Here is a 27,826-nt window from a genome sequence, read left to right on the forward strand (position 1 = left end):
ACTCCCAGTTTACCTACCCATCAAATATTGACCTTCACAGGACATGTTGAGACACAAGGGAAGCAAGGTCATCTCAATCTTATGTGAGTAAAGAAGGAGAAATGTAGTATCGGAGAATTTTCTTAGCATTTATTTCAATTAAAAAATAGTAAGGAACCCATTTCTGAACTCTCATGGGATATCAGATTTTAAAAGGTCTTGAATTTAAAAAGAAGATTTTTTATTTTGAAATTACAATTAGCTATTAGCAAGCTAATGTAGAAAGAACAATAAGCTGTCTACCAGCAGTTAGGGCAAGAAGCACCTGCCTCTTCACTTTTCTCACAGTATCACTCTGATTGCTGATTTATGGCCTGGGATTCTTGATCTAATCTTCTCTGACCTGAGCTATTTACCTCACTCCAAATGAGAATTGTCTTGTTTCTCCAGTCTCCTTATATTGGACATCTTCCAGTACACTGTTGAATGTGCCATACAGAAACTCGCTGGGTTCTATGTTATCCTTCTGACTCCTGCCAGTGTACACACATTGCCAAACTGAAAAAGGATCATATTATTTTTACATTCAAAAAAACGTAGTGTGAAAATATAAACCCCAATTCACTCACCACACTGTTTACCTATATACAGCCCTGCACTGGGCATTATCTATTACAGGCTCTCATTTTCCCTCTCCTGTACTGTTGCAGTAATTTTTGATTTGGTTTTCCTGCTTCCAGTCTTGCCTGTATACTGTTGCCAGATAATCTTCTGAAGGCCCAATGCCAATTATATTATTCCCCTGATTAAAAATTAAAAATTCCACACATACACAAACATACAGATTAATACAGGTTAAAAAAATAGTGAAAACTGAATGCATTGTAGCTAACAGTGACGTATCAATGTCAATTTCCTGGTTTTGGTGCTATACTATAGCTGTGTACGATGCCGCCATTGTGGGAAGCTGAGTGATGGCTACATGAGACTCTTTAAACTATGTGTTTCCTAAGAGTCCATAATTACTTCAACATCTAAAATTTTAAAAAAGAAAGTAAAATCTGTAAGTGGATTCCCTCACATTTTCAAAATACACATGAAACTCTGTATTCTAGTTCAGCATACCCTCCAAAACAGAACCACTTACAATTTCTTAGATATGCTTTGTGTTTACTAAGACACGTTTGCCTTCACCTTTCAATGCCCCCTGCTTTGTTTTGATTTGCCCAACACTTACTCTTTCAGGATGTACATTAAATGCTGCTGCTCCGTTCAAGCATGGCCTGTTCCGGGATCAGCTAAATACAATCTCTCTCATCCATAAAACCTTGTACTATCTCCGTTTTGACACTTACAGTGTATATTAATTTGAGGAGTGATTTTTAGCCCCCACTAAACTGTGAGCACTTAGAGGATACAACGTGTGTCTCACTTATCTTTTCAGTTCCCACAGATTCTGATAAGTGCTTTGCTCAACATTTGTTGAGGAAAAATGAAGAATTCTGTCTTCAATATGCAAGGGTCAATGTCCTGTAAAAGAGAAAGTGGAGGTCAGTTCTAATTACTCATAAATCAACAATTTTAAACACACTGAGGAGCAAAATATACAAGTATTTTTAAGCTAGTGTTTTTATGTTTTAGATGTGTTTCCTTTGGATATTTTTTGTTAGAATAGAAAATGATGATGTTGTTCAGATACAATTGAAATATGCTCTGGAGTTAAACTTGAATGAGAGAGTCAGCCTAGGCAACGATGTGACAAACTCTCTGGTATATATTGCGTAGATGTTTCACACCAATTAAAAAAAATGCCAAATTGGCAGTGTCTCTAAAACTGCACATCAATTTCACCCTTCCATAAATTATTTTTTTCTCAATATGACTGTCTTTCTCTTAGTTTACTTCCCTTTATCTTCTCATTATTTCTCCCCACTGCTCCAGTAATAAGCGACCCAGCAAAGCCCTCCCGAGTCACTGGCATGTAATTCCTATCAAATAGCTGTGCAGTGACCTCAGTCTGAGGCTTCGATGTCATTACAAGGTGGTGTTCCAATCATGAGGCTCACCCAATTATTTGTCTAGCACTCAGTCTGACACAGCATTATTTCAGCATCCATTCTTGGTGAAAGAATATGTAAGCAAATAAATAGTATAATAGTGTAAGAGGAAGCTCAATTTTAAAAAGATCCTTATGCATACCCATTTACTTAATGTGAGTCTCTGCATCTAGTTTCCAAATTTGCTAAAACAACTTGTTTTAATCCACTAATAAAGAGAGATTTTATTCAGATAATGTTTCCTACCTTAAGCTATTTTTTATTTGAAGTGATTAAGCTGCTAACATTCTATAATGAATTCTCATTCAATAGAGCATATTGAGGGCTTCTAAAATGACAGGTACTGTGCTGGACACTGAGGATACTTCATTTGTTTTTCTAGATTTTGTGATGAATTTGAATGTGATAAATATTTTTCCAACCTCAGTAAGTGTCTCCTTATTAATTAAAGTGTTTTAATACATAAACTGGAGTTGGTGACTTTTGGTATTCTTGCTTCTATTATGTGTGCATATATACTTCTTATGATGAAAGAAATGTAATACTGAGCTCCTGACCTCAGAGAGCTGTCTAGACGGAGCAAATTCCAAGACTTATTCACAGTAAATACTGAATACACTGAAGAAAAGTACTGAGAGAAATTTGAACATGACTTAAAATGTAGAAGAATGTGTAAAATTTGTATCTCTATTAATAAAATAAATTTTGTACAGATGCAGAAAAGGAGAGACAAAGGAGAAACATGAAAATGCAGTGGCCAGGACACCTAGAACTTAGCTTTATTGTAAAGCTAAGTAAGAATTATTTCAAGCAGATAAATTCTAAAATTAATATAAAGCTAGTAAGTGAGACAGTTCTTGAGTAGAGTAGGTGAAAAACTCAACGGCATACCAATCTAGTAATAAATCGGTGGGAGAAAAGACTAGACTTAGTGAGTTAAGAAACTATAGTATGTGTTCATCTGTGCAGTAATAGGAGCTTTCATTAAGGTGGTAGCAATAGGATTTGAGAGTCAAAGGCAAATATGAAATGCATTTCAAATGAAGAGATGGTTTAATCTGATCATATATTGATAATAAACTGGATATGTGATCAAGATGTGAGTTGTATGATCCAAATTTTCAGGACTATGAGAATACAAAAAAAATGCAATTAAGTAAATTTGTGGTATAAGAAGGGGAGTGGATGTGGAAAAATTTGGGGAGTGGATTATAGAGTTCAAAGGAGACATATAATGTAATTAAGAAATATCCAAGTGGGTGTTATCTACAGGCAGTTTGAAATGTGTGAGTAAATCTTGGATGAGTGGTTTTGCTAGATACCAAAGCTTTGGGAAGCATTAACAGAAAGACTCTGTAGTTCTTGAGGGTTGAAGATGTGCCCAAAATAGAGAAGAACAGCTAGCCATGGATTACGTTGGAGGTTGTCTCCATAGAGAACAGAGGAGTAGGAAAAGAAAGAAAGAATGGAATAGTGGAAGGCAGAGAATCGTGTAGTGTAAAAGAAATCTAGAGAAGGGGCCACTTTAGCCTTAAGCTCTATTGGACATTTTTAAAATGCACTATCCCTGGGGCAGCCCCATGGCACAGTGGGTAAGTGCGCATGTTCCACTTCCCAGCGGCCCGGGGTTCACCGGTTCAGATCCCAGGTGCAGACATGGCACTGCTTGGCACACTATGCTGTGGTAGGTATCCCACATAGAAAGTAGAGCAAGATAGGCACAGATGTTAGCTCAGGGCCAGGCTTCCTCAGCAAAGAGAGGAGGACTGGCAGTAGTTAGCTCAGGGCTAATCTTCCTCGGAAAAGAAAAAAATAAAATAAAATGCACTATCCCTTTTTGGAATAAAATATATTTTTATAAAGAGAGAAATTTTTTGATGAGTAGCTATAAAAAATAACCTGCAGGGGGCGGTCTGGTGGCACAGCAGTTAAGTTCACACGTTCCGCTTCTCGGAAGCCCAGGGTTTGCCGGTTTGGATCCCAGGTGCGGACATGACACGGCTTGGCAGGCCATACTGTGGTAGGCGTCCCACACATAAAGTAAAGGAAGATGGGCACGGAGGTTAGCTCAGGGCCAGACTTGCTCAGCAAAAAGAGGTGGATTGGCAGCAGTTAGCTCAGGGCTAATCTTCCTCAAAATAAATAAATAAATAAATAACCTCCAAATCCCATGGGCCTTACCTAAGAGAAGCATATTTCTTGCTCTCAGGAAGTCCAAAACAGATATTCCTTGATTGGTGGTCAGCGTTCCAAGTGGTCATGTCCTGGAACCGTTTATCTTGTGGTTTCTCTCTCTTCTAGAGCTTCAGACTCCCCTGCATTAGGCCAATAGATGGGAGAAGAGAATAAAGTTTATGTTGGAGGTTTTATGGGCCAAACCTGGAAACGGTGTGTATGTGTGTGTGAGTGTGTGTGACTTTTCCTCACATCCTATTGGCTAGAACTCAGTCATGTGGGCTTATCTGCAAGCATATTTGGGATATATAATCCATAGGCTCAGGAAGAAGAAGAATCTGGTTCTGTGGGCAGCTAGTTAGATAATCTGGGGATTAACGATGATAATTATGAAGGGATGGGAACCAGATAAAATTTCAACATTTAATTTTTTATGGTACTCATATGGATGTGGAATTATTTTTTTCACTTTTCATCAAAATGCTTACATTCTAGCTTTAATCCTGCCACTGAGTATATGAAGTTCACCAAATCACATTTCCCTTATTAATAATTATAATAATACTGGTGATAGAATAAATATTATATTAAAAACATTTGTGAGTAATATTTAACAGAAATGCAATTTGTTATATTGTGTTTGGTAGAAATATAATAAGTTAAATGAACCAATGTACCATTCGCTCATTCTTTGTGGCAAAACAGGCAAAACAAGGAAGAAAGCTAGAAACATCACAGAGTATTTCACATTCTTTGGACTACTTGAGTGAGAATAAACAACAAACAGCTGACCCGGGAGAATTAGAGTTTCAGGTAAAGGTGAACAAGCACCACTCCTGGTCGTCCTAGCAATGAGGCCACACGTTAAGCATAATAGCATTGAAATGAGACAAATCACATGCAGAGGAAGCAAAAAGTCATTCGAATCAGAGAAATGAGTGTCTTACTTGGGGGAACATCTGAAGAGAAGTCTAGTACAATGTGTCTTTTAAGAGGGTATGAGAGAATGAAAGGAAAAAATTTGAATTAAAAAGGATTAAAATTGAGTTAGCAGGCTCTCAGCTTCTGGGTCCTGAACATAGTTATTGTTTCTCCCATCAACTTGCTTAAAAGTAGTATGAAAACGTCAGGAGATTTCATGCTTACACCATCGTACCATCGCCCTTTCACTGTTTGCTGCCAAGAAGAAAGAGCTGGCGTGGGAAATAATAGGTCTCACTGACCAGCATAACTCAGATGGGAGTTGTTGCAGTTGCAGCAGCCTATCTAAACTAGTGATTCTCAAGCTTGTCTACATATTGAAATATAGGGAAAAAATGTAAATACTGATGCCTGATTCCCATCCCTGTCAATTCTGATTTTTCTGGACTACATTAGACTAAAAAGCTTCTGCAAGGCAAAGGAAATCATGAACAAAATGAAAAGACAACACACCAACTGGGAGAAAATATTTGGAAATCATGTATCTGACAACGGGTTAATTTCCAAAACATATAAAGAATTCATACAATTCAACAACAAAAAACAAACAAACCAATCAAAAAGTAGGCAGAGGATATGAACAGACATTTTTCCAAAGAAGATAAACAGATGGCCAATAGGCACATGAAAAGATGTTCCACATCACTCATTATTAATGAAATACAGATCAAAACTACAATGAGATATCACCTTACACCTGTTAGAATGGCTGTAATTACCAAGACAAAAAACAACAAATGTTGGAGAGGATGTGGAGAAAAGGGAACCCTCATACACTGCTGGTAGGAGTGCAAACTGGTATAGCCACTATGTAAAATGGTATGGAGCTTTCTCAAAAAATTAAAAATAGAAATATCATACTATCTTGCTATCCCACTACTGGGTATTTATCCAAAGAACTTGAAATCAATGATCCAAAGAGAGGTATGCATTCCTATGTTCATTGCAGTATTATTCATAATAGCCAAGACGTGGAAGCAACCCAAGTGCCCTTCTCTGGATGAATGGATAAAGAAGATGTGGTATGCATTGTGGAATATTACTTAGCCACAAAAAAGACAAAATCGTCCCATTTGCAACAACACGGATGGTCCTTGAGGGTATGATGTAAAGTGAAATAAACCATACAGAAAAAGACAAATGCTGCATGATTTCACTCATTCGTGGAAGATAAACAAATACATGGATAAGGAGAACAAATTAGTAGTGACCAGAGAGGAAGTGGGCTGGGGGTGCGTGAAAGGTGTAAAGGGGTACATATGTACGGTGATGGATAAAAATTAGACTACTGGTGGTAAGCATGATGAAGTCTATTCAGGAAGTGATAAATAATAATGAACACCTGAAATTACACAGTCATAAACCATTATGATCTCAATAAAATAATTGTAAAAAAAAATCTATATTTTTCAAAAGCTCCCTAGGTGATTCTCATGTGCAGCTGAGGCTGAGCACCATGAGTTTGGCTATTTCTCCTTGCTCTCTTTCTATTGTCCAGGGAGTTGGACCCTCTTCAAGAGGTGAGTGAGAATTCAGGGGGTTAGAATTAAGAGTCAACACTGATTATTACTTATTAGCTGGACTTTATTATGTTCATTGAATATATCCATTCGTGTTTATGATGTGTCAAGCATTGTTCTAGAGTCTTGAAATACACAGTGAACAAACAAACAAAAGCCTCTTCTCTTGTGAAGCTTACATTAGCCAGGAGAGACAAAATAAACAATTAATAAAATCAACAAATAAAAGTCATTGTATATTAAATGGTGATACAGTGCTATATAAAAAAGGAAAAATAAACCAAGGTAAGGGGGATCAAGAGTACTGGGAGAGGCCAGAGTCTGTGAGTAATTTACTAACCTGGCAAAAGAGACTTGGCAGATGTGACTGAATTAAGGACGTTGAGATGGAGAGAAGACCTTGGATTCACCGGGGGAGCCCTAATGTAATCACAACAGTCCTTGAAAGTGGAAGAGGGAAGCAGGAGGCGAGGGTCAGAGAAAAGACGTGATGATGGAAACGGGGTCAGCGAGAAGCAGCATGAGAACTTTGCCCCCTTAGTTGGCTTTGAAGATGGAGGAAAGGCCCCGAGCTGAGGAATGTGGGTGAACTGTAGACATTGGAAAAGGCAGGGGGATGGATTCACTCCTGGAGCATCCGAGAAAGAACCCAGCTCTGCAGACACCTTGAATTTAGCCGAATGGGACCTATGTCAGACTTCTAAGTTATAGACTGTAGGGTCATGAATATGTTGTTTTCAACACTGTTTGTGGTTATTTGTTACAGGAGCAACAGAAAACTAGAAAGATGGATGGCAAGATGCAGAACAATACATATAATGTGTTGCTTGTTCTAAGAAAGTAGCTAAATAAGATCATGTATATGTTTACTTATTTCTCACATATTTTTTCATTGTGAAAACCAGAAACTAACAAAAACAGTTACTTCCAATATGTGGGGGCATAGGGTGAAGGGGATAGGGTGAAATGGATCATCTCTGAATGTACCATTTTATATAGTTTTAACTTTTGAAACCTGTAACTATTCTACTTATTCCAAAACACATAATTAAATTACGAAAGAGACGGATCTTGTCAAGATGGCGGCATAAGCAGACTCTGAACTCACCTCCTCCCATGAACACAACCAGATTACAACTATTTTTGAAAAAACTACCCTGGATAGAAAGCTGAAAACTGGATAAAAAGAACCCCCACAATGAGAGACAGTCCTGACAAAGGTGGGCGGGGTAGAAATTCCTGCTGGAGAGGAAAAAAGTCAACTTCAGGAGCAGTGGAGTTTATCAGCTGGCCAGGCGGGGGCCACCCTAAGGTATACAGCCCTCCCTGGAGGGGTGAGGTCCAAAAAGCGGGGCCTGATACTGCTATAAGCACCCTTCAGACTCAGCACAACTGAAATGAGGGTCTTACTATATGGCTTCACTGGCTATTAACTGTTAGAGGGATACCCCCAGAAAAGCCATCAGCCAAAAGCCAAAAAGACCCAGGTCTTAAAGGGCCCACGCACAAACTCATCCATCTCAGCAAACTAAAATCACAAGAGAGAAGGCTGACAGTCCTATGGTGAAAAGAGACTCACCTGGTGGGCTCTGGGGGTATCTCAGTGAGAGGAGGGACCTCTCCAGAGACTGAGACATTGGTGGGGGACATTGCTCTGACCTGGTCCAGGTGTGATGACACAGACTATAGCAGGTGCCATCGAGGTTCTTCCCCTGGCCTGTTAGCCCAGGGGACTGCCACACCCACTAGAGCTCAGATTTAATCCAGTTCAGCCAAGGCAGGCAGCCTGCCCTTGGGACACACCCCACACAACAGCAAGGCCTCAGGCTACTTGTTGGCCTGCATTGGCTCTGTGCCTTGATCCTCTATAGGCAGGCGAGTGTGTCCACCTCAGTGGGGCAGAGGCTGTGTGAGGACCAGGTGAACTGTGGGAGGCATTGATGAAGAGGTGGCAGCCTCTGCAGTGCAGCATGGGGGTATGCTCCAGGGGGTTTGGGAAGTGTGCACGGACCAGGACTGTGTTGACAGTGTGTGTGGTCCTGTGGGGGGGTGAGGCTTTTCAGCAGCAGAGGAACTGTGCTTCACAAATAGCCATAACAAGGATCAGCCCCACCTTCCAAAACCTGAAACAATTGAGTGCTCCCGTGCCTAGGGCCAGCCCCACTCAGCTGCACTCCTAAGAGAACTAACAACAACTTTGTAAGCCTGAGGCCTATAGCAACTGTAAGCCCTTGAGCCTAGCAACCAGCTACACTGGGTACCAACCAAATTAAGAGGAAAACTGCAATAACAGTGTGCTGATAGACTTTGTAACCAACAGTGCTGAGGCTCCCTAAACTGGGTTTACAAACAGCTGACCAGGGAAGGAAAGACTAGACTCCCTGGGTTCCTGCATGAAGAACAACCCTGCCACAGCAGAAGGACACAAGTAGCCCACACAGGGGTCACTCCTAGATCTTCTGGACTGGTGATGAGAGGGAAGGACACTACTGGGCCTCAAAAGGCATTTCGTACATAAGCCCACTTCTCCAAGATCAGGAGACATAGCCAACTCACCTAATACATAGAAATAAGCACAGAGAGACAGGCATAATAAGGAGACAAAGGAATACATTCCAAGTAAGGGAACAGGACTAAATGAAACAGAAATAAGTGACCTATCCAACAAAGAGTTCAAACAAAATCTCATGAGGGTGTTCACAGATATTAGGAGAAGAATGGATGAACACAGTGAGCTCATCAACAAAGAACTGGAAAACACAAAAAAGAACCAATCAGAAATGAAGAATACAATACTGGAAATGAAAAATGCAGTAGAGGGGCTTGATAACAGAGTAGAGGATACAGAAGAACAGATCAGCGAGCTAGATGAAAGACTAGAGGACATCACCCAAGCACAACAGAAAAAAGTAAAAAGAATTAGATTAGACAGAATGAGAACAGTGTAAGGGAACTCTGGGACAGTATCAAGTGCACTAACATTTGCATTATCGGTGGCACAGAAGGAGAAGAGAGAGACAAAGAGGCAGAAAATTTATTTGAAGAAATAATAGATGAAAATTTTCCTAATCTAAGGAAGGAAACAGACATTCAAGCACAGGAAGCAGAGAGATCCAAATAAGATAAGCCGAAAGAGGCCCACACCAAGATACATTATAATTAAAATGCCCAAACTTAGAGATAAAGAGAGAATTCTAAAAGCAGCAAAAGAAAGGCCACAAGTGACAGACAAAGGAAAGCCCATCAGGCTATCAGCAGACTTCTCAGTCGAGACTCTACAGGCGAGACGAGAATGGTATGACCTAGTTAAAGTGCTAAAAGGAAAAAATCTACAGCCAAGAATACTCTATCCAACAAGGAAGTCATTCAGAATGGAAGGAGGGATAAAGAGCTTCCCAGACAAGCAAAAATTAAAGGAGCTTATCACCAAGAAACCAGTTCTACAAAATGCTGAAGGAACTTATTTAAGTGGGATAGCAGTGACCACAAATAGGGATAAAAAAATTATCAAAAAAAAAAAAAAAGCTCCCCAAAAAAGCCTTGCAGTAAAATCACTGGTAAAAGTAAAAATATAGTAAAGGTAGTGGATCAACCACCTGTGAAGATAAGAGGAAGGTTAAAAGACAAAAGTACTAAAATTAGCTATTTCAATGATAAGTGGGTAATGGATAGACATACACAAAACAAGAGGTTATGTATGATTTCAAAGACGTAAAATGTGAGAGGAGGGGAATGAAAAAAGTAAAGCTTTTAGAATGAGGTTAAGCTAAAGAGCATATCAACTTGATAGAGACTATTATATACATAGAATATTATATAGGTTCCTCATGGTAATCAAAAATCAGAAACCTATAATATGAAAGCAAATAAGTAAGATAAAGGAAATCAAACATATTACTAAAGAAAGCCATCAAAGCACAAGGGAAGAGAGCAAGAGAAGAAGAAAGGAACAGAGAAGAACTACTAAAACACCTAGAAAAAAAAAGCAACAAAATGGTAATAAACACATATTTATGAATAGCTACTTTAAATGTCAATGGACTAAATGCTCCAATCAAAAGTCATAGAGTGGTCGATTGGATAAAAAAACAAGACTCATATGTATGCTGCACACCAGAGACACACTTCAGACCTAAAGACACTCACAAACAGAAAGTGAAAGGATGGAAAAAGATATTCCATGCCAATGGCAAAGAAGAGAAAGCGGGGGTAGCAATAATTATATCAGAAAAAATAGACTTTAAAACAAAAACTGTAACAAGAGACAAAGAAGAACACTCCATAAAGATAAAGGGAACAATCCAACAAGACGATATAACACTTGTAAATATCTATGCATCCAACATAGGAGCACCTAAATATATAAAGCAGTTATTAACAGACATAAAAGGAGAAATAGACAGTAATACAATAATAGTAGGGGACTTTAACACTCCGCTTACACCAATGGATAGATCATCCAAACAGAAAATCAATAAGGAAACACTGGCCTTAAACAACACATTTGACCAGATGGACTAGAAGGAAAATACCTCAACATAATAAAGCCCATATATGACAAACCCACAACAAATATCATTCTCAACAGAGAAAAACTTAAAGCTATTCCTCTAAGGACCGGAACCAGACAAGGATGCCCACTGTCACCACTCTTATTTAACATAGTAGTGGAAGTCCTAGTCAGAGCAATCAGGCAAGAAAAAGAAATAAAAGGGATCCATATTGGAAAAGAAGAAATGAAACTGTCACTCTTTGCAGATGACATGATTTTATATCTAGAAAACCCTAATGAATACACTAAAAAACTTTTAGAAATAATAATACAGTAAAGCCACAGGATACAAAATCAACATACAAAAATGGGTTGCATTTCTATACACTAACAACGAAGAGCAGAAAGAGAAATTAAGAATGCAATCCCATTTACAACTGCAACAAAAAGAATAACATACCTAGAAATAAACTTAACCAAAGAGGTGAAAGATCTGTACACCGAAAATTATAAAATATTGTTGAAAGAAATCGAAGAATACACAAAGAAATGGAAAGATATTCCATGCTCTTGCATTGGAAGAATTGATGTATTTAAAATGTCCATACTTCCTAAAGCAATCTACAGATTCAAGGCAATCTCTATCAAAGTTTCAAAACATTTTTCACAGAAATAGAACAAAGAATCCTAAAATTTACATGGAACAACAAAAGACCCTGAATAGCCAAAGGAATCCTGAGAAAAAAGAATAAAGCTGGAAGTATCACACTGCCTGATTTCAAAATATACTACAAAGCCATAGTAACCAAAACAGCATGGTACTGGCACAAAAACAGACACACAGATCAACGGAACAGAATTGAGAGCCCAGAAAAAAACTCACACAGTTATGGACAGCTAATATTCGACAAGAGAGCCAAGAGCATACAATGGAGAAAGGAGAATCTCTTCAATAAATGGTGTTGGGAAAAATAGACAGCCACATGCAAAAGAATGAAAGTAGACCATTCCCTTACACCATGCACAAAAATCAACTCAAAATGGATTAAAGACTTGAGTGTAAGACCCGAAACCATGAGACTTCTAGAAGAAAACATAAGCAGGACACTCTTTGACATTGGTCTGAGCAGCGTATTTTTGTTACCATGTCTGACCGGGCAAGGGAAACAAAAGAAAAAATGAGCAAATGGGACTACATCAAACTAAAAACCTTCTGCACAGCAAAGGAAACCATCGACAAAACGAAAAGACAACCTAACAATTGGAAGAAGATATTTGCAAACTATATATCAGATAAGGGGTTAATATCCAAAATATACAAAGAGCTCATACATCTCAACAAAAAACCCAACCATGCAGTTAAAAAATGGGCAAAAGATCTCAACAGAGATTTCTCCAAAGAAGGTGTACGGATGGCCAACATGCATATGAAAAGATGCTCAACATCATTAGCTATCAGGGAAATGCAAATCAAAACTACTATAAATTATCACCTCACTCTGGTCAGAATGGCAATAATTAACAAGACAGCAAACAACAAAGTGTTGGAGAGGATATGGAGAAAAGGGAACACTTGTCCACTGCTGGTGGGAGTGCAAACTGGTGCAGCCACTATGGAAAGCGGTATGGAGTATCCTCAGAAAATTAAGAATAGAGCTACACTATGATCCAGCTATCCCACTTCTGGTTATTTAACCAAAGAAGTTGAAAACACAAATGCATACAGATACTTGCACCCCTATGTTCATCACAGCATTATCCACAATAGGCAAGACTTGGAAGCAACCTAGGTGCCCATCAAGGGACGAATGGATAAAGAAGATGTGGTATATATACACAATGGAATACTACTCAGGCACAGAAATGATGAAATCCGGCCATTTGTGACAACATGGATGGAGCTTGAGGGTGTTATGCTAAGTGAAATAAGTCAGAGGGAGAAAGTCAAATACCATATGATCTCACTCATAAGTAGAAGATAAAAACAATGACAGACAAACACACAGCAACGGAGATTGGATTGGTGGTTACCATAGGGAAAGGGGGGAGAGGGGAGGGCAAAAGAGGAGATTAGGCTCACATGCGAGGTGATAGACTATAGTCAATTTTTGTGTGGTGAACAAGATGTAATCTACACAAAATTTGAAAATATATTACGATGTACATCTGAAAGCTGTATAATGTTATAATCCAATGTTATTGCAATAAAATAAAATAAATAAATAAAATGGAAAAAATAAACTACAAAAGATGGGAAAAGCACACCCTAACAGGAATAAAAACAAATCAAAAGAAAGATAAGCTTATATCCAAAAGAAAAAACAAATGAGTACTGGGAGAGGTAGAGGAATTACAATTCTAAGTAAGGTCACTGGGGAGACCTTCATCTGACCTTTGCTAAACAATTTCTGTATGTTGTTTTATCCCTTTTTCCTTCATAGCCTTTGGGGATTGTTACCTTCATGATACACATAAGTAACCCCAGCTCACAGAGGTAAAGCAACCTGCCTAATCTCACACAGAAACAGGCAGGTTGTAGAGATATACATAAAACTCAGGCTCTTCTTCACTGCACATGGTCCCTTCTCTCTTCGCAGTCATATTTTTATTTATCAAATTAATACCTCTAGTTGTGTTGCTTCCATTTTTGCATCATATAGTTCTTCTTGGATCATCAGTCTGAACTAATGTTCCCAGGAGACCATCTGCATGTATTGTAAGCCTACCTGTAGCTCTTGGACAGTGATGCCGCATTCCAGATGAAGATATGTATGATTTTTCTCACATCTCTGAGTTAGTCTAGATGTGCTGTTTTCAACGACCATCAAAAGTTGAAACCACAATTTCTAATTTGCTGATATTTAATGGCTGTCTTCTCGCTGTAACCTCATGTGGCTTAAGCAGCAAGGGATCTCTCTTGGGCCTCTTTTATAGGGCACTAATCAGCTTCCAAAGGCTTCATTTCCTAATACCGTCACCTTGTGAGTTAGGATTTCAGCGTGAATTTTGAGGGGACACAAATGTTTAGTCCACAACAGAGGCAAATACGGCACTTTCTGAAATTGCCTAAATGTCAGGTGATGATGCCTCCTTCCTGAAGATATGGTGAATATAAAACACGAGTGTGTGTCTGTGTGTGTATGTGTGTGCATGCGTATAAAGTTATATCTTTCCTGCTGCAATAGTTCAACTCTACCATGATATAGAGAACTAAACTTAAGATGCATATATTGGAATACTGGGTCTTAAATTAAGGCTATTTTATCCATTTGCCACTATTTTTATTAAATAACTAATTTTATCCAAAAGATTTCCTTGAGAGTTAGTAATCTTTGTTCCAAGGTAATATTTTAGATATTCAAAAGGAATATCCTTTGTACTGTTAAGATTGTCTAAGAAGAGTAGTTAAGTAAATCAGTATGGCAACTGTGAATAGCTAATCTTGTTCTATCTTCAAAACCTATCTTTGGTATGTGTGTTCTCACAGTTTTTGTCTAAGTCTTTGTCTTCCGTCACCAAGAAACTTACATAGGTCTGTTACATAGGTTCCGTTAATTGTGAGAATGTGTAGTCTCATTTTTCATAGAAAGCACAGATACATAATTTTGAATTATGAATTAATACAGTTGTTTCACTATTTCATTAACTCTGTAGTTTCAAGTCAGTTGTACAATGATTTTACTTTTTATTATATAAAAATTACCTTTATATTGGTTTTTGGGGTAACCTACATTAGCTTTTGGGAGAGTTATTAGCTTTTGGAGCATTTACACTTGTCCATTGTGATCCAATGATAAACAGTGCTAGGCTCCTAATGGTTTCTAATAGATGCCGAGGAGTAATAAAATATAATAAGGCATTCAAATATGCAAAGGAGAAAAGACAATTGACAGCTTTATGCTACTTATATTTGGAGAAGTCAGACACCAAACTATGTAGTGCTACATTAAATGACACTGCTTTAGGTGGATTGAAAAGAAATAAAGGAAGAAAAAAAAAGACTTTAGCAAAATTGGAAAGTTTCTGATGCAAAAATAGTAGATGAGGGGAATTTGACATTTAAGGAAGCATCATTTTTTCAAAAGAAGGATTCCCAGTGTGGGGGATCTGAATTGGCCACCCCAAAGTGTGTCTTTTTGGCATGATGATTATTTTGGGCTGGTTACTTTTAAAAATTGCAGACATTGGAGAAGCTCTGAAAAGTGGAACTTAACCCTTTGGAAGAGACATTTACATTTGTAAGGGAAATTTCCATCGAAAATGTCTCCCTCTCTGTGCCAGGAAGAAGGAGGGATGACCTTATCTCTAGAAACTCTTATCGATGCAGAAGACAAGGACTTAAATCTGCATAATAACCTTACTCGTGTTTACTGTGTTTTTCTGGTCATGTCCCATAACTGACTCCCCCCAGCCCCAACATCCTCGTTTGTGTTTACCTGAGGATGGTATTTAAGATGAAAGCCTCACCATTTTGGCGAGTTGCTCAGTTTTCCTGAGTCTCTCCCTTGTGGACATGTTATAAAGCTTGGTTGATTTTCTCCTGTTACTCTGTCTCATGTGAATTTAATTCATAGCCTAGCCAGAAGGACCTGGAGTGGGTAGAGGAAATGTCTTCCTCCCATACACCAGGAAGGCAATATAACATTGAAAAGGTTACATTCACCTCCCCAGCAAGGGTGTGGATTTATCCTGAAAGAAATAATATAAGGGAAAATTAAGAAAGTGTATTGCTTGGTTGAATGATACAGAGGGAAATTGTTTATTTAAAAATCCTGCAGACAGCTTTTGATGCATGGTTACAGATCTCAGCAAAGCTTTGCTCAGTCAGATATATCAGGAACATAAGTGCATACAAACTGGAGATATCAAGATATACTTTCTGCAATTACATTTTCTGCATCTCAAGCACTACTTATATCTGGAGTCCTTTGTCACCAAGCTGAATGAAATCCTCTGGTATGTGAAGGTTGCCTTTTAAAAATGTATATCCTTATATTTATAGATTATTTTTCCTCCTACGCTCAGCCGAGATACAAATATTGTTCAAGTGCTTCAAAGCTATATTGCTTGCACTTTGCAGACAATATTGCGTATTGCCTCTGGTTAAGGCTTTATGAAAAAAGCTGATTTTTCTATCTAAGAGAAAACTTATGTAGCAGGACAACAAAAGACTTTCACACTGCCTTCTTAAATCTGCATGAACCTGCTGACTTGATAAGAACACTAAAACCAGAATTAGCATATGGCTCAAACTCTGGCCTTTCAGCAGTGCCCCTGAGCTATATAACTCACTTTCTCTTATTCAGTATTGTTCTCAGATAAGGAGAAAGGAAAAAGAAACTCCAATGTACATATTAATATTGCAGTATTGTGAAAGGAAATGTATCTTTCTCTAGGAGGATGAATGTTGATGAGATTTTCCATATGGAAATCTCTAGACAAGTGATTTAGATAGAAACTTAAGCAGCAAGGCTTTGATTTCTTAAAAGAAAAAAAAGGCATCTGGACAAATCTTCCATACTTAAATCGTTGCAAATATTGTTGTTACTTCAGATTTGTAGCTGTCTAAATCATAATTTCCAGACTTACGTAATATAGAATCAGGCACACAATTAACTAAAAGCAAAGGAAAGGCATTTCTCAAAACATCCCTAAAAAATACAAAAAAAAAATTAGATTATTTTAAATGTGATTGAATACTTTCTGAATCCTATTAAATACTAATGATTACTAATCATACTTTTGAGACTATAGGAAATTGTGCCATCATCCCATCTCCATCCTTCTCTAGAAACCTTTTCTATCTTCAGCCATTCTTACCTTCAAAATGGCCCATTCTGTCAGCTAAATCATTCTAATGAGCTCATTTTCTTTAAAGTGCTACTAAGTAACAAAGGCTTGATATTTTACCCAGAGGAATGTTTTATTTAAACAAGGGACTATGAGAGAGAAAGTTTAATCCAAAGAAATAACTCTCAAATGATAAAATTGTAGGTATTCTTGCCAGTGCACACATATTATAGAAACATGACCCTCTACAATTAATATCAAAAAGCATATCATCTGTTTTGCCAGCATGTGGCTCGTTCCTCTAAGACTGTGGTCCCCCAATTTTAGCATGCGTCAGAAGCACCTGGAGGACTTCTTAAAACAGATTGCTTAGCACCACCCCCAGAGTTTCTGATTCAGTAGGTGTGAGATGGGGCTGAAGAATTTGTATTTCTAATTATCTCCAATGCTGCTGGTTGGTGGGCACACTTTGGGAACCATTGATCTAAGTTAATGTCTCATGCTTGTCTGAAATCTCTTAAGGAGCTTAAAAAATATGGATGCCACCCACAGAGATCCTGATGTCATGTGTCTGCCATGTGATCTAAAATCAGTCTTTTTAAAAGATCCCTAGATGCAGCAAAGTTTTTGGTCCAACACTCAAAGTACTTGAATGATGATGATACTAATAATATATAATTGGACAACACTGCTCTTACACTCCCAACCTTAATCTAACAATATTTAATGTACATTCATTAAACACCAATCATGTGTGGTAGGTGCTAACAGTACCCTGGCCTGCAAAGTCCTATGTGATCTTATCCCTGGAAATCTTTCTGACTTCACATCTTAACACTCTCTGCCTGACCTGCCTACTAACACTCTGCTCCAGCGTCAAAAGCCCTCCTTCTATTCCTTCAGTATGTCAAGATCAAGTCTACTTCCAAATCAGGGCCACTGCACTCACTATCCCTCCCTCTTCCAGGAACATTCTGCCCCAAAGCTTCCTTCCTTCTTTCCTTCCTCTAATTCTCAGCTCCAATAGCATCATTTCAAAGAGAACTTCTCCTGCCCTTTATTTAAAAGAGCCCTGCCTTACCTCCAGTCCACTCACTTTATCCCCTCATCCTTATTTTTCTGTCTTCATAGTGCTTAGTACTACCTGAGTTAGTACACATTTGTTTATTTATTGTCTGTCTCATCCCACTGAACATAAATCCCATGAAAGTAGAGTCTATGTTTTGTTCTCTGTTATATTCCCAATGGCTGGAGACATTTTTGGCATATAATAGACACTAAATAAACATTGTTGAACAGATGAGGATATAATGATAACGAGATGAGCATGCCTTCTTGTCTCATGCCACCTTACCTTTGAATGGGATTCAAAGATTTAAAAGGGAAATGGAAGGGCCAGCCTCATGATGTAGTGGTTAAATTCAGCACACTCCACTTTGGTGGCCCAGGTTCGTGGGTGCAGATCCCTGGCATAGACCTGCACTACTCATCAGCCATGCTGTGGTGACAACCCACAAATAAAGTGGAGGAAGATTGGCACAGATGTTAGCTCAGGGCCAATCTTCCTCAGCAAAAAATAAATAAATAAAAAATAAAAAGGAAAAGGGCACAAAATAATATAAGAAGAACAATCAGTATGTCTAAGAGAGCTCAAAGGAAGTGCAAGAGACCCATCCTGCAGTGCTCAGAGAAGACTTCCTAGAGGAAATGATTCTAAACTAAGAGCTGAAATGAGTAGACATCTTCCCGCAGACAGGTGGTAGAAAGTGCTCAGAGTATAGCACACTGACAAAGTGAAAGAAGCTTCATAGATAATTCAGCATGGGTCTACTAAATTTCCACTAGGAACCAAGTGCTATAATTGAGCTATAAAATACACAAAGACGACTCAGGTTGAAATCCAAGAGAATGACATCCTGGAAGGCAGAAATCAGATAGGTGGATTTTTAAAATCTTTTTTCCACCCTACTATTAAATTCCAGCAGATATATAGTAGTATATATTGTATAGATAATAGTGTGTCTACTAACATCCTGATAAATAAGTATATGAATGAAGGAACTGCAACTCATGAGAGGTCAGAGATCACGTTCACATTTCCATGATGCCTTACACACAAAAGGGGCTTAAAATAATTATTGATCGATGATCCCCTGAGATCAATGATATTTTCCACATTCACCCAATTTCCAAACTATATGACTCATCTTACATGAATATTAATTAGATATTATTATTATATCTGTCAAAAGGAAATGATTGTTTCATTCCAATAAATTTCTCCACAAGCTACCATTAAATGTGACTATGTTTTCAGCGTTGATTTTACTCTAAATTTTCTATGTAAAAATGATTCAGATAATTATTTGGTGCAAGATGCTTCTTGATACTAACGAAGGGACAGACAAAATTTTTTATTTTTAAACCTGTGAACCTCACCGGGTAATACATCCAGATATTTATAATCCTCTTATTGTAATTTTAGTCTTGAGATATCTGACAAGTTCTTACATCTTTCATTGTGACAAAAGTTAAAAATGACACCACAGAGAAAATCAAACTGAATATGTCTCTGATACTCTAGTTTTAAAAGTAATTAAGTTAGACTTAATGAACATTAACTCTTTCAACTCCAAGTATCCTCCATTAGAATCCTGAAGATATCAGAAATATGATTCAGGCAGAATGAACAGTATCTAACAAACCCGTGACAATTTTGGCCAGCAAACTCTAAAGTGGCCCCCACAGATCCCCACCTCCTAGTATTCTCTCTCACGTGTAATCTCTTTGCCGTGACCATGGGCTCAGCCTATCAATTCACTCTAACAAACAAAATATGCACAGGTGATGAAATGTTACTTCCAAGAATAGGTTAGAGAAAGACTATGGCTTTCATCTTGGGCACACTCTGTCTCTCTTTAGTGTTGCCAGTTGCCCTGCTGTAGAGACACTCAGGCAGCCTAATAGAGGCCCACATGCTAAGCTTGGTGTACAAGTCTGCCAGGGCCCACATGAGTGAGCTGGGACAGGACCTGGAGGAGGCCTGCAGTAGCTGTGTAAGCCAGCATAGAAGAGGATCCTACAGCTCCAGCTGAGCATTGAGACAGCTTCAGTCCTGACCGACAACTTGTCTGCAGCCTCATGTGACACCCTGGGCCAGAAGTGCCTCACTAAGCCACACCTCAATTCCTAATCCACAGAATCTGAGAGAGAATTAATATTTGATACTTTAAGTTGCTAAATTTTGGAGTAATTTCTAACTAGTACAACAATAAACTCCAAGAAAGATGCCATTATTTATTTGACTTCTACTCTCACAGGGTCGCCTCTAGGCTCCCTCTCCTCTGAGGTAGGATGCCATAGTGGTTAAGAGCACTGACTCTGAGGCACGACATCTGAGTGTGAAGCGTTGCTCTGACTCTTAGAACTGAAAACAGGGCGGTAATAGCACCTATCCCATTAAAAGAGATGAAACTCTAAATTTCCTCATTGATCCTTTGTGTTCTGGGATTGTAGCTGCTTTGATTATGCCTTCTTTACCTCCCTATGTTTATATTCTTCACCTCAGTTCTCCTTTTCTCCTCTGTTTTACATCTATTTATCTCATTTTCCCCTGCCTTTAAGTATTTTTCAAGAAATATTTACTGAACTCCCATGACTTGCTCTTATAAAGACTACCGTTATATAGACAATAGCTGAATGGAGCCCAGCCCTCTTAAGGCTTCTAATTCTCTGCCCTCCCTCTCATGTTTTGCTTTCTGCCATTCTTCCTCATCACCGCTGCACCCTGTATTTTTGAAGCCACATTGCCTTGATTATTTTATCATTAAAAAGATTTATCGGGCATAGAAATAGTCTGTCGCCAACAGACACATTCATCTTCCTCATGTAAGAGTTTCTGGCATTGGCTTAATATCTTTAAGATCACTGAGGCTCAGTCAAAGCCCAGTCCAGATATATTTTTTAAAAGGTTTTAGTATTTTATAACTGACGAAATGTTCGCACTCATTTTAAAATCTGTTTACTTTCTTGACATTAGAAGTCCATATGATTACATTTGGAAACATAGATCTTATCCTATTAATAACCTTTAAATTTCTTTATGGATTTATCTCCTTTTTTTACCAACTAGTTAAACTGAAAACAAATCTTTTTCATAGAGCATTTAAGCAATTTCAGTGAAGTGATATGTACTCCTAAGAATTGTTCAGTGGTTTTTGCACAGAGTTGAAAAATATTACAAACTTAGATCGCAGTGAGAAGTGGCATGGCTGGGTGCCAGAGTGCCAAACCTGCCAAACCTTGGAATAAAATTCTATTCTTATTTCTTAATAGCACTACCTTGGCAATTTACTTCATCTCTCGTGCCTGCTTTTCCTCATCTGCGAAATATGGGTAACAGAGTATCTGCCTGGTAAAGTTTTTATAATGATTAAATGTTAATATCAAGTTGCTTAAAATCTGGTACATGGTATATATCTCACATGTGTGTGTTAGACAAGTAGAAAATAAAGAGTGAGATTTAGAGCTCTCTGAGATAGATTTTATTTAAAGAAACCAGACCATAAAAGAGAAAGGAGAGCTTCTTGATAATCTTGTGTTCCATCTCAGGGTCCTATAAAGAATGACTGATCTGCTCTCAAACACAGCACACTCTTCCAAGAATATGTAAGCCCAACAGATATACAGTAGACACTCCAGGACTGCCCAGGAGACACCAGTGGTTGAAACAAGTGGGTACTTGATTGGATGATGTGAATAATTTGGAATCAAATATACTATGCTCTAATCACACTAACGTGAATGCAAGTGGAATTTTTACTTTAATTTAGGATTTCTGGCCAGTAAGCAAATATCAGCTGAGGTGAAAATTTATTTGTACATTTATTCATAAATCTCGCCTATATTGAGGACCAAATTTCTTGGGAGAGCAAGATGAATAGTTACTGGCTTTAGGAAGCTTAACTCTAGAGAAAGGGCAAGTATTCATAAAAACAGATTGTGTTGTATGCTCTAATGGAGACACATAGCAGATGTAATGACAATGTAGTGAGAAGAGGAGGATAATATGGACGAGATAACAAATGTACGCTTCTCAAAAGAAGTAAAACCATAAAGACACAAAAGCACAGTAAAGGTTGGAGTGATAGCTAAAGGCGGGTGACATTCCCAGCAGAGCAATCAGACTCTGCAAAACATGGACAAGCACATGAGTATAGCATGTCTCAGAAATTAAAATAATCTCAGTATTGCTGTTTGTGGACTATATGGGAGAAAGTGGTGAAAAAGAACACAGATACATAGGCAGTGGGAGGGTCTTGAAAGGGTTTGTGTGCCATGGTGAAAAAATGCATACTCTTCTTAAAGGCCAAGAAATGCTCCACCAAAAGATGGACTCGTGGTCAATAAGCTTCAGAAACGCTGAATAGCACATCTCCTTTAGAGTATATTGTACATAAAGGCTCTAAGAAGTCACAAAGAAAAGGAACTATTTTTCTAACTTATTTGAATAGGCAAATTCAAATGGAATTCCATTTGGTGGAAATGTGTCCCCAGGAACACAGTTCAGAGAAAGCTGTTGTAGACAATAGAGGGTACCTTTCCTTTTGATATGGAAGACAAATTTCAGAAGAAAAAGGACTCAGTCAGGGAGACCAGGAAGGAAATGTCTAGACTGCTAAGTAAGGAAATGGTAGTGAGATGTCAATAATAAAGTCATTAGTAGGGAGAAGCAACAGGACACCGTGTTTGATTGAAGGTGGAGTAAGAGGGAGAGAAAGTTTAAAGTGACTCAGTGGTATTATCACTTAAAATCAGGTAGTTGTCTTCCTTTTAGCTGTCAAACACAAAAACGTTTCAGAAAAATTCAAAGTATGAGAGAAACACTGTCCCCAGTAACTTATCAATAGGTAGGAATGCCAAACCGAAAACAGAGCAAGTCTTTTCGAGGCCTGGCTTCTTCAGTCTTCACGGACTTTGCTTGCTGACCCATTTTTCCTGTCCCTGTGGAGCCCACTCTCTCAATGTTCTACATCAGCACCCTGACATTCCTTTTTCCATTGCACTTGTTTTTCCAGAAAATATTCCATTCATTTACATCTAAATGTGAATTTAAATACATGCATTTTTCACCTGGATATTTCTAATTTAAGACTTAGCTCTTATACACATTAAAGGCTCTGCCTTTTAGATATAAAGTACATCAACAAAGGGAAGCAGTATAAATGCTTAGTGAAAAACAAAAAGTTGGAATTGCCCTAAAAAAATCACAGGGCACAGGTGACGCCCCATTCCTTGTTAAGCTTCACTCTGAACTTGCCAGGGGGAATAAAAGTAACAGCCAGTCAACTTTGCTCCAAACAACTCTGGAGTACACGTCACAACACCATCTTCCCAAAACATTTTTTGGGGATAAGGACAATGGATGAACATTACCTCAAGTGTCAGCCACAATTATTTACATCAGGATAAACAGAGAAGTTTGTTTAAAACACACAGATTCTTAGACTCCATCCCTAGGAACCTCTAGGTTGGAGACCATGAATCCAAATTTTTAACCAACACCCCCTAAAGAATGCCTTATGAACACTAATATTCAAGAACTATTGGCTAAATAAAACATATGGAAATTATATTAGGTAGAAGGCTTAATATAAAATATAGGGAAATAAGATTTGGTTTATTGGATTTGGGACTATTTTTGTTGGCAATAATAGGGAAGCAAGAAAGCAAATTTGACTCTAAACTTGTTGGGTAAGTTAATTATGGAAGGCTTTACCAGTATTTTTCAAAATTGATTTAGAATCAGCTTGGAACATTTTTATTATCTTGATTTAAGAAAGGATTTAATTTGAATCATTCCAATTTAAAATAGCTAGTCAATTTAATCAAATTTTAACCAAAAAAGTATCCAATTATTTGACATTGCCTCTGTTCGTTGTTCACAAATCTGAAATAGATGAAGATTATTTTGTGAAACATAAAAAATGTAAATTTTAAAATAATTATTTTTAAGTACTTTCTCAACATCACCAAATGAATGATCATTTTGTTTGCCATTGGTAGATAAATATGAGACTCTGTGAGTTAACCCTCTCCATTATAAATACATAGATTTATTTTTATTTTTATCTTATTGAGGTTACATCACCTTACCGTCTCCATTATAAAAACATCAATTTATTTATTTATTTTTATTTTATCAACATCACATTGGTTTATAACATTATGTAAATTTCAGGTGTACATCATTATATTTCGGCTTTTGTATAGACTGCATTGTGTTTACCACCAAAAGCCTAGTTTTTATCTGTCACTACACATATGTACCCATTTACCCCTTTTACCCTTCTCCCACCCCCTTCCCCTAGGGTAATCACCAATCTCTTCTTCATACCTATGTTTTTATTTTTTTACCACATATGAGTGAAGCCATATGGTAATTTTCTTTCTTCATCTGATTTATTTAACTTAGCATAAAACTCTCAAGGTCCATCCATGTTGTCACAAGTGGCACATAGATTTATTTTTTAATATAAAAAACAAATTATTTGCATTTTGGATTTTTCCATTAATAAAGAACAGATATCAACATATATGTAAAGTTATTTAGAAATAGGTTGTGAGTTGAATTTAAACTTTTCTAGAGAAAAGTGTTCTGTGTTCATTTCAAATGTTGTGTAGGGGCCGCCCCTGTGGCTGAGTGGTTAAGTTCGAAAGCTCTGCTGCACTGGCCCAGGATTTCACCAGTTCGGACCTGGGCATGGACTTAGCACTGCTCATCAAGCCATGCTGAGGTGGCATCCCACGTAGCAGACTGAAGGACCTACAACTAGAATATACTAGTATGTACTGGGGGCCTTTGGGGAGAAGAAGAAGAAGAAAAAAGAATATTGGCAACAGATATTAGCTCAGGGCTAATCTTGAAAAATCAATTCATAAATAAATGTTGTATACATGTTATCAGCCCAGGTGAACATGAAAAATTAAAAGTATATTTTTACCCTGTTAATTGCCTTCACTTTATTCCTTTTGTTTATCCTCTGATTAGAAAAAGAAAACTATATTTTACTGACTGAAAACTCACTTTTGCAATCTAGTATTCATTTAAGCAACACATCTATCCCTGTCTAAAAATAAAGATCATCAGGGAACTTCTTAAAATGAACTAATGCTCAACCTCCACCACAGGCCAATTTGAGGGGTAGAGATAGACTACTATGTATTTTATTTTATTTATTTATTTTTTAAAATTTTTTTTTAATTTTTATTTTTTTCAGATGTACATCATATTTCAAATTCTGGATACATTACATCGTGTTCACCACCCGAACACTAATTATAGTTCATCCCCTCACATGTGACCCTAATCACCCTTTTTGCCCTCCCCCCTCCCCCCTTCCCCAATGGTAACGAATAGTCCAATCTCCAATGCTATGTGGTTTGTTTTTTTTTTGTCTTTTTTATCTTCTGCTTATGAGTGAGATCATATGGTATTTGACTTTCTCCCTCTGGCTTATTTCACTCAGCATAATACCCCCAAGGTCCATCCATGTTGTCACAAATGGCCAGATTTTGTCATTTCTTATGGGTGAGTAGTAATCCATCATGTATAAATACTACATCTTCTTTATCCATTCGTCCCTTGATGGACACCTAGGTTGCTTCCAAGTCTTGGCTATTGTGTACAAGGCTGCAATGAACATAGGGGTGCAAGTATCTTTATGCCTTTGTGTTTTCAAGTTCTTTGGATAAATACCTAGCAGTGAAATAGCTGGATCATATGGTATATCTATCCTTAATTTTCTGAGGATACTCCAATCTGCTTTCCATAGTGGCTGCACCAGTTTGCACTGCCACCAGCAGTGAACAAGTGTTCCCTTCTCTCCACACCCTCTGCAACATTTGTTGTTACTTGTCTTGTTAATTATAGCCATTCTGACTGGAGTGAGGTGATACCTCATTGTAGTTTTGATTTGCATTTCCCTGATAGCTAATGATGTTGAGCATCTTTTCATATGCCTGTTGGCCATCTGTATATCTTCTTTTGAGAAATCTCTGTTCAGATCTTTTGCCCATTTTCTAATTGGATTGTTGGTTTTTTTCTTGTTGAGCTGTATGAATTCTTTGTATATTTTGGATATTAACCCCTTATCTGATATGTGGTTTGCAAATATCTTCTCCCAATTGTTAGGTTGTCTTTCCGTTTTGTTGATGGTTTCCTTTGCTGTGCAGAAACTTTTTAGTTTGATGTAGTCCCATTTGTTCATTTTTTCTTTTGTTTCCCTTGCCCGGTCAGACATGGGACTGGAAAATATGCTGCTCAGACCAATGTCATAGAGCGTACTGCCTATGTTTTCTTCTAGAAGTCTCATGGTTTCGGGTCTTACATTCAAGTCTTTAATCCATTTTGAGTTGATTTTTGTGCATGGTGTAAGGGAATGGTCTACTTTCATTCTTTTGCATGTGGCTGTCCAATTTTCCCAACACCATATATTGAAGAGACTCCCCTTTCTCCATTGTATGCTCTTGGCTCTCTTGTCAAATATTAGCTGTCCATAAACGTGTGGGTTTACTTCTGGGCTCTCAATTTTGTTCCATTGATCTGTGTGTCTGTTTTTGTGCCAGTACCATGCTGTTTTGGTGACTATGGCTTTGTAGTATAATTTGAAATCGGGGACTGTGATACCTCCAGCTTTGTTCTTTTTCTCAGGAATCCTTTGGCTATTCAGGGTCTTTTGTTATTCCAGATAAATTTTAGGATTCTTTGTTCTATTTCTGTAAAAAATGTTGTTGGAACTTTGATAGGGATTGCGTTGAATCTATAGATTGCTTTAGGAAGAATGGACATTTTAACAATGTTAATTCTTCCAATCCAAGAGCATGGAATATCTTTCCATTTCTTTGTGTCTTCTTCGATTTCTTTCAACAATGTTTTATAGTTTTCGGTGTACAGATCTTTCACTTCTTTGGTTAAGTTTATTCCTAGGTATTTTATTCTTTTTGTTGCAATTGTAAATGTGATTGTCTTCTTAATTTCTCTTTCTGCTACTTCGTTGTTAGTGTATAGAAACCCAACCAATTTTTGTACATTGATTTTGTATCCCGCAACTTGACTGTATTCCTTTATTATTTCTAAAAGTTTTTTAGTGGACTCTTTAGAGTTTTCTAGATATAAAATCATGTCATCTGCAAAGAGTGACAGTTTCACTTCTTCTTTTCCAATGTGGATCCCTTTTATTTCTTTTTCTTGCCTGATTGCTGTGGCTAGGACTTCCAATACTATGTTAAATAAGAGTGGTGACAGTGGGCATCCTTGTCTGGTTCCTGTTCTTAGAGGGATAGCTTTCAGTTTTTCTCTGTTGAAAATGATATTTGCTGATGGTTTGTCATATATGGGCTTTATTATGTTGAGGTATTTTCCTTCTATACCCATTTTATTTAGAGTTTTTATCATAAATGCATGCTGTATCTTGTCAAATGCTTTCTCTGCATCTATTGAGATGATCATGTGATTTTTATTCTTCATTTTGTTAATGTGGTGTATGATGTTGATTGATTTGCAGATGTTGAACCATCCCTGCATCCCAGGAATGAAACCCACTTGATCATGATGTGTGATCTTTTTAATGTATTGTTGTAATTGATTTGCTAGAATTTTGTTGAGGATTTTTGCATCGATGTTCATCAGTGATATTGGCCTGTCATTTTCTTTTTTGTGTTGCCCTTGTCTGGTTTCAGTATCAGGATAATGTTTGCTTTGTAGAAGGAGTTAGGAAGCCTCCCCTCCTCTTCAATTTTTTGGAAGAGTTTCAGAAGGATAGGTATTAAGT

The 27,826-nt window shown here is 37.7% G+C and overlaps 1 long non-coding RNA gene across 1 annotated transcript in view; it reads right to left on the reverse strand.

The window, feature by feature from the left end:
• The window catches only part of LOC139083004 (uncharacterized), a 73,846-nt gene that overhangs the window by 34,451 nt on the left and 11,569 nt on the right, over positions 1-27,826 (reverse strand). Inside the window, exons 2-3 of the long non-coding RNA XR_011539453.1 lie at positions 4,218-4,351; positions 396-1,509 (exon numbers count right to left, since the gene is read on the reverse strand). This is a non-coding gene — a long non-coding RNA (uncharacterized lncRNA). The remainder of the gene's footprint in view (positions 1-395; positions 1,510-4,217; positions 4,352-27,826) is intronic.

Source organism: Equus przewalskii, chromosome 4, assembly GCF_037783145.1.
Source record: "Equus przewalskii isolate Varuska chromosome 4, EquPr2, whole genome shotgun sequence".
Classification (NCBI taxonomy): Eukaryota; Metazoa; Chordata; class Mammalia; order Perissodactyla; family Equidae; genus Equus; species Equus przewalskii.